An 8,796-nucleotide genomic window follows, 5' to 3' on the forward strand; every position below is an offset into this window, starting at 1 on the left:
AAGAACAAAGTTGGAGGACTTTTATTACCTAATCTCAAGATTTATTATAAAGCTATGGTAGGGGCAGGCCCCGTGGCTTAGCTGTTAAGTGTGTGCACTCCTCTACTGGCGGCCCGGGTTTGGATCCCAAGCGCGCACCCAACCCACTGCTTGTCGGGCCATGCTGAGGTGGCATCCCACATACAGCAACTAGCAAGATGTGCAACTATCACATACGACTATCTCCTGGGGCTTTGGGGAGAAAAAGGGGGGAAAAAAAGGAGGAGGATTGGCAATAGATGTTAGCTCAGGGCCAGTCTTCCTCAGCAAAATAAAAGAGGAGGATTGGCATGGATGTTAGCTCAGGGCTGATCTTCCTTACACCAAAAAAAAAATAAAAAGCTATGGTAATCAAGACAGTATGATATTGGTGGAAGGACAGGTATAGAGATCAATGGAAAAGAATAGCAATTCCAGAAATAAACCATACATATGGCCAACTTTGATGTAGGTGTAAAGACAATTCAATGCAAAAAGAATTCTCTTTTCACCAAATGGTGATGCAATAATTGGACATCCGAATGCAAACAATGAACATTGCCTCATACCTCATGCCTTACCCAAAAATTAGCCCGAAAGGGATCATAGATCTAAATGTAAACCTTAAAACTGCAAAACTTCTAGAAGAAAGTATAGGAGAAAATCTTTGTGGCTTTCCTTGAGGTAGTCAAAGATTTCTTATATATGACAACAAACACACAGTTCATAAAAGAATAAAATTAGTGGAGTGGACTGCATCAAAATTAATAATCCTAGTCTTTGAAAGGCTGCTATTAATATTTAAAAAACAAGCCACAGACAGGAGAAAATATTTGATAAACATATTTCTGATAAAGGACTTGTATCCCAAATATATAATAGCTCTCAAAACTCAAAAATTTTTAAATGTGCAAAACATTTGAATAGATACGCTTCACCCAGAGAAGATATATGGATGGGAAACGGGCATGGGTAAAGATCCTAGGCATCATTGAGCATTAGGTAAATGCAAATTAAAACCACAGTCTGATGTCAGTGTACACTTATTAGAATGGCTACGATTTTTAAAAAGCAAAAAAAAAAAAAAAACCCACCCTAATACTGTCGACACAAATAATCCATAATCGATCTATAAATCAAAATCAGGGTGATTTTATTATGAGCCAAATTTGAGGACCATATAGCCCAGGGCCCTCTTTCCCCAAGGAAGGGCACCAATGAAGTGAAGTGTACAGAGTGGTTATGTACCTTCAAAGAGCATGTATCACATATGATTACAATGTCCCTATACAACAGTCACAAGATTGTCCTGTTGGCACAGCTATTGACGGACACAGCAGGTATCAGGTCTGCTGTCTTGGACAGGCACAGCAGGTAGCAGGTCTGTTGTCTCAAGTTGGGTGGTCACAGGATGAGTGCAGCAATCAAATCCTAGTGTAGGGAGAAATGCTTATCCTTAAGGAAATGCCATTGTGAGGGAATTTGCATCCTTATCTTAAGGGCATTTGCTCTTGTCTTTGGGGCATGGTAATTTCTTAAAGCAGATACACAATGCATGTTCAAAGGCCACAGTCAGGCCCTTTTGGAAAAACAAGATCAGGCTGAATTAGTTTTACACCAAATGGCTTCCTCATATACTCCAATATGCCCTAATGCTTGCCATTTATTTATCAATACCATGGTGATGGAGAGGATGTGAAGTAATTGGAACCCTCATTTTTTTCTGGTTGGCAAAATGTTATAATCACCTTGCAAAACAGTTTGGCAGTTTCTTACAACTTTAAACATGTGCTTATCACACAACCCGGCAATCCGACTTCCAGATATTTATCCAGGGGAAGTGAAAATGTGTGGTCACACAAAAACCTGTATGTGAAAGTTTGTGGTGGCTTTATTAACAATCACCAAAAATTAAAAATGACACAAATATCATTCAACCAGTGAATGCATGAATAAACAGTTACGTCCATAAAATGGACTGCTACGCAAAAATAGAGACACACTATTGATCCATGGATCAACATGCTGAAACTCAAAAGCATTACACTAAGAATGGCAGAGCTAGAAACTCAATGAACCCACTCTGCCCCCAAAACAACAAAAATTCTTGCAAAACAAAAAAATCTAACTGTTTTGGAACTCTGGAAATTAACTACAGGCAGAGAACAAACTGAAAAGCATCTATTCAAGAAAAACTACTGAACCTTGGTAACAACAGTGGGTCTGTGGCCTTTTAAATTGAGGCTGTTCCCATATACTCTCTCTCCCCAGCTCAGTGGTGCAGTTTGCTAAAAGGCTCATACCCAGAGAAGAGACAGTAGTTTGACCTGGAACTAGACCCTGCAGGAAAATCTCTATTCCCAGGGTGTTGTTGCTCTTTGATTTGACTGTGAGCTCAACTCTGCGAATAAAGCCTTATGCTCAGGACATTGCTGAAAAAATAGGAATCTGCTAGTAACACTGCTGTTGCCTGAGGCTGTGATTTCAACTGGGGCAAACAAGAGCCTGGGCAAAAATTTAAAAAGAAGACCTGGAGAACTAGAAGACCAAAGGGAACTTTGAAGAGCTCTGGCATATTCCTGAGGATCTAAAAGGCTGTGTGCATGCACAGGGCTATATGCTTACCCAGGAAAGGCCTGGAAAAGGAGAAGACCCTGTCACTCACCTCTGGCTGACTTTGAGGCCCTACACAAGCAGAAAGTGAAAACTAGGGATGATTTTAAACCACCTGAAGTTTGAAAGTGTACCTTCACACACGGATAACCTTGACAGAGGATGGAAAACATATGCTCAAGGCAATTAAGGAGATCTTCTGATCGATTGCTGGCTGAGCACTCAATTGTATTGACACAGGGCTGAACCCTAGGAATCCAGGCTTAAAAATATAAACAAGAGCTTAAAAAAAAAAAAAGATAAAGTGAGCAGAGAATTCAGTGGCTGCACACCACACTGTGGGGAATACAGAGTTAGCCCAGGAAAGCCACTAAACCAACAGGCAGCAAAAAGAAAAACAAAAGCAAACAAATAAAAAACTCAGCAACACACCAGTCCCTGGAGGGAGAGGAGCAGATGACAGAATTGTTACAATATGTTATTTAAAACATCCAGTTTTCAACAAAAAATTATGACACATGCAATGAAACAAGAAAATATGGTCCACACACAGGGGAAAAAAGCAGCCAACAGAAAATGTCCCTGAGGCGACCCAGATGTTGGATTTAGGAGACAAACAATTTAAATCAGTTAGTGTAAATGTGTTCAAAGAACTTCTAAAACTATGTTTAAAGAATTAAAGGAAAGTATGACAACTCTGTCTCACCAAATAGAGAACATCACAGAGTTAGACAAAATTGGAGAGAGAGAAAAAAGAACCCAATAGAAATTCTGGAGTTCTAAAGTACAATACCTGAAATGAAAAATTCACTAGAGAAGCTCAACAACAAATCTGAACTCACATAAGAAAGAATCAGGGACCAAACATTTTTAAATAATTAATACCAATTCTTCATAACTCTTCCAAAAAATAGAAGAGGAGGAAACAGTTCCCAAATCATTCTATGAAGCCAACATTACCCTGATGCCAAAACCAGAAAAAGGCATCACAAGGAAAGAAAACTACAGATCAATCAATATCTCTCATGAATATTTACATGCAAAAACCCACAACAAAATACAAACAAACCAAATCCAGCAATATATTAAATAAATTTTACACCATGACCAAATGGGATTTATCCCAGGAATGCAAAGTTGATTTAATATCCAAAAGTTAATTAATGCAATACACATCAATAGAATAAAAAAACAAAAACCACATGATCATCTCAATATATGCAGAAAAAGTATATGACAAAATCTGACACCCTTCATGAGGAAAACTCTCAACATCCCAGGAATAAATCAGAACTTCCTCAAACTGACAAAGAGCATTTGTGAAAAACCCACAGGTAACATTATACTTACTGATGAAATCCTGGATGCCTTCCCCATAAGATCAGGACCAAGGCAAGAGTGTCTGTTCTTGCTGTTTCTATTCAACATTGTGCGGGGGTTCTAGCCAGGGCAATTAACAAAGAAATAAAAGGCATCTATACCAGAAAGGAAGAAGTAAAACTACCTCTCTTTGCAGCTGACATGATCTTACATATATAAATTTCTTAAGAACTCATGTAAAAAATGATTAAAATTTACAAATGAGTTCAGTAAGGTAGCAGGATACAAGATCAATATGTAAAAATCAATTTCTTTTCTACACATTTGCAATAAAAAAATCCAAAAACAAAATTAAGAAAACAACTTTATTTACAATAGCCTCAAAAAGAATGGAATACTGAGGAATAAATTTAACAAAGTTTAAGTGCAAACCTTATACTCTGAAAACTACCAACATTGTTGAAAGAGATTAAAGCAACTCCAAATAAATGGGAAAATATCCCACGATCATGGATTGGAAGATTTAATGTTGCTAAGATGACGATACTCCCCAAACTGATCTACAGGTTCAACAGAATCCCTATCCAAATGTCAGCTGACTTTTTTGTAGAAATTGAAAAGCTGGTCCTAAACTTTATATTCAATTCAAGGGACTCAGAATACAAAACAGCCAAAAACAATTTTTGAAAAGAACAAAGTAGGAAGACTCACACTTTCTGATTTCAAAACTTACTACAAAGCAATAATAATCATTACAGGGTGGTACTGGCACAAGGATAGGTACATAGATTAGCGGAATTGAATTGAGAATCCAGAAATAAACCCACATGTCTACAGTAAACTGACTTTTGACAAGAATGCCAAGATCACCCAATGGGGGAAGAATAGCCTTTTCAACAAATTGTGCTGAGACAACTGGATAGCCACAAAAAGAACAAAGTTGGACACTTACCTCACGCCATATTCAAAAGTTAACTTAAGGGGCTAGCCCAGTGCCATAGTGGTTAAGTTTGTGCACTCTGCTTCAGCAGCCTGGGGTTCACAGGTTCAGATCCTGGGTGCAGATGTACACACTGCTCATGGAGCCATGCTGTGGCAGCATCCCACATACAAAATAGAGAGGAAGATTGACATCAGATTAGCTCAGGGCCAATCTTCCTCACCAAAAAAAAAAAAGAAAGAAAGAGAGAAAAAAAGTTAACTTAAAATGGGTCAAACACCTAAATGTAAGAGCTAAACTATAAAACTCTAGAAGGGCACATAGGGGTAAATCTTCAGGACCTCCAGTTTGGCAATGGATTATTAGATATGATACCAAAAGCAAGAGCCATAAGAGAAAAAATAGGTATGTCAGACATCACCAAAATCAAAATATGTTACACTTCAAAGGACACTATAAAGAGTGAAAAGATAGCCCACATAATGGGAAATAATATTTGCAAACACATACCTGATAAAGACTTGCAATAGCCAAAAGGTGGAAATAACCCAAATGTCCATTAAATAACGAATGGATAAACAAAACGTGGTATATACATACAGTGGAATATTATTTGGCCACACGAAGAAATGAAGTACTGATATATCCTACAACATGAATGAACCTTGAAAACCTTATGCTAAATGAAAGAAGTCAATTAGAAAGGCCCGCACATTATATGATTCCTCATATAGGAAATGTCTACAACAGAGACAGAAAGTAGGCTAGCGATTGCTTAGGTCTGGGGGTGGTGGAGTTGGGGGTGGTTGGAAAATAGGAGGAGGATAGCCAAATAATACAGGGTTTGTTTTTGAGGTGATGAAAATGTTCTAAATTTGACTGTAGTGCTGGTTGCACTTATCTATGAATATATTAAAGATCATTGAACATTTTAAAAGGGTAAATTTTGTGGTATGTGAATCATATCTCAATAAAGCCATTTTTAAAAAGAAGGAGGGAGTGATAAACTGTGTGGAATGCTGCTGTGATGAAAATCAAGATAATAATATTGACCATGGGAAGTGACGACCTGGAGATCACTGGTGGGAGAGGAAGACAGTGAGCTCATCAATGGCACCAATACATGCATAATGGGAGTCCCCAAATGAGAGGAAACAGAGAATGAGGCAGCAAGAAATACTTGAATAAAGACAAAATCTTCCCAACTTGGATGAAAAACATTAATACACACACACAAGAAGCTCAGCAAAATTCTGGTAGATTAAACTCAAAGAGATTCACGCTTAAACACATCACAGTCAAACTGATGAAAGGCAAAAACAAAAAGAACATATTGAAAGTAGCAAGAGAAATCTACTTAAAATGTACCAGGGAACTTCAATAAGATTAACAGCTGACTTCACCCCAGAAACTGTGGAGGACAGAAGAATGTCATCTGAAAAATGTTGAAAGTAATGACTGTCAATCAATACTTTTATATTCAGCAAAACTATCCTTCAAAAATGAAGAAAAAATAAAGGCATTCTCAGATAAACGAAGACTAAGAGAACGTATGGCCATCATATCAGCCAAACAAGGAATACTAATGGGGGTCCTTCAGGCTGAAAAGAAAGGACACTAGATAGTAGCTCAGATCCACATGAAGAAACAAAGAGGCCTGATAAAGGTAACACATAGGTATATACGAAAGAGAGTAAAAATGTACTTTTGTTTGTAATTCTTTTTCCATCTAATTAAAAAGACAACTGCATAAAGCAATAATTATAAATCTGTGTTGGGCACACAATGTACATTGTTGTAATTTGTATGACAATAACAGCGAAAAGGAGTGGGGAGGAAATGGAGCTATAGAGGAGCAAACATTTTGTACAGTATTAAAATTACATTTGTATTAATCTGAGCTAAATTGTTGTAAGTAAAGATGATAATTTTAATTCTCAAGAAAGCACTAAGAAGATAACTAAAAAATATCGAGTAAAAGAAATGACAAGGGTTTTAAATGGTACACTAGAAAATATCTATTTAACATAAAATAAGGCAGTAGTGGTGGAAAAAAAGAACAAAAACAGCATAAGATGTATACAAAACGAACAGCAAAATGGTGTACATGAATCCTATTTAGTTACATTAAGTATCAATAATTAAACGCTCCAATTAAAATTCAGGGATTGGAAGAATGGATAAAAGCATGATCCAACTATACACAATCTACAAGAGACACATTTTACATACAAAGACACAAATAGATCAAAACTATATGGAAATGGAACTAAATGGAAAAAGTATATACTTTGCAAATAGGAACAGAGAGCTGGAGTGGCTATATTAATAACAGACAAAATACACTTTAAGATAATAATTTTACTAGAGAGAGAGATGACATTTTATTTTATTTTTTTATTGTGAAATTTTTATTGTACATTATTGTTTGTCAGTCACCATATAAAGAGATGACATTTTATAATGATAAAAGAGACAATTCATCAAGATACATCAATCAATATATACGCACCTAACAACATAGTCCCAAAATACATGAAGAAAAAATTCAGAACTGAAGATGGAAATAGACAATTCAACAAGAATAGTTGGAGACTTCAATACCCCACTTTCAATAACGGATGGAATGATTAGATAGAACAAGGAAATAGAAGACTTGAGCAACACTATGAACCCATGAGAACTAATAGAAATCTGAAGAATCCACCACTCAACAACAGAATCCACATTCTTTTCCAGTGCACATGGGACCCTTTCCAGGACAGACCATATGTTAGGCCATAAAGTAAAAGTCTCAGTAAATTTAGAAGGACTGAGATCATACAAAGTATGTTCTCTGATGACAATGGAGTGAAATTAGAAATCAATGACAGAAGCAAATTTGAGAAATTTACACGTATGTGGAATTAAACAATACACTCCTAAATAACAATGGATCAAAAGATAAATAACAAGGAAAATTAGAATTTATGTTGAGATGAATGACAACAAAACCACAACACACCAAAACTTATGGGATGCAGAGAAAGCATGGCTCAGAGGAAAATTTATAGTAGCAAATGCCTACATTAAAAAATAAGGAAAATTTCTGGGGCCGGCCTGGTGACGCATGAGGTTAAATGTGCGTGCTCCACTGCGGCGGCCCGGGGTTCACTGGTTCGGATCCCGGGCACGCACCAATGCACTGCTTGGCAAGCCATGCTGTGGCAGCGTCCCATATAAAGTAGAGGAAGATGGGCATGGATGTTAGCCCAAGGCCAGTCTTCCTCAGCAAAAAAAGAGAAGGATTGGCAGATGTTAGCACAGGGCTGATCTCCTCACAAAAAAAAATAATAAAATAAGGAAAATTTGAGATCCATAACCTAAACTTTCACCTTAAGAAACTAGAAAAATAAGAACAAACTAAACCCAAACCAAGTATAAGGAAAGAAATAACAAAGACTAGAGTGAAAATTAATGAAAGAGAGAGTAGAAAAACAACAGAGAAGATCAATGAAACCAGAAGTTGGTTCTTTGAAAAAATTAACAAAATTGGCAAAACTTAGCTAGACTGACCAAGACAAAAAGAGACAGAATTCAAATTGGTAAAATCAGGAATGAAAGAGGTGACATTACTACCAATCTTACAGAAATAAAAAGTATTATAAGGAAATACTATGAACAATTACGTGAAAACAAATTAGATAACCTAGATGAAATTATTTCCTAGAAAGATACAAACCACCAAAATGGAAAAAAAACTAGATAATCTGAATACATCTATAACGAGTAAGAAGATTGAGTTAGTAATCACACTTCCCACAAGGAAAAGCCAAGTGCCAGCTGATCTAACTGTGAATTCTAACAAATGTTGAAAGGAGAATTAACATCAGTGCAAACCAAACCAAAACCGAAAAAGAGAAGGG

Source organism: Ceratotherium simum, chromosome 24 (genome assembly GCF_057802395.1).
Source record: "Ceratotherium simum simum isolate JZ-2026a chromosome 24, ASM5780239v1, whole genome shotgun sequence".
NCBI lineage: Eukaryota > Metazoa > Chordata > Mammalia > Perissodactyla > Rhinocerotidae > Ceratotherium > Ceratotherium simum.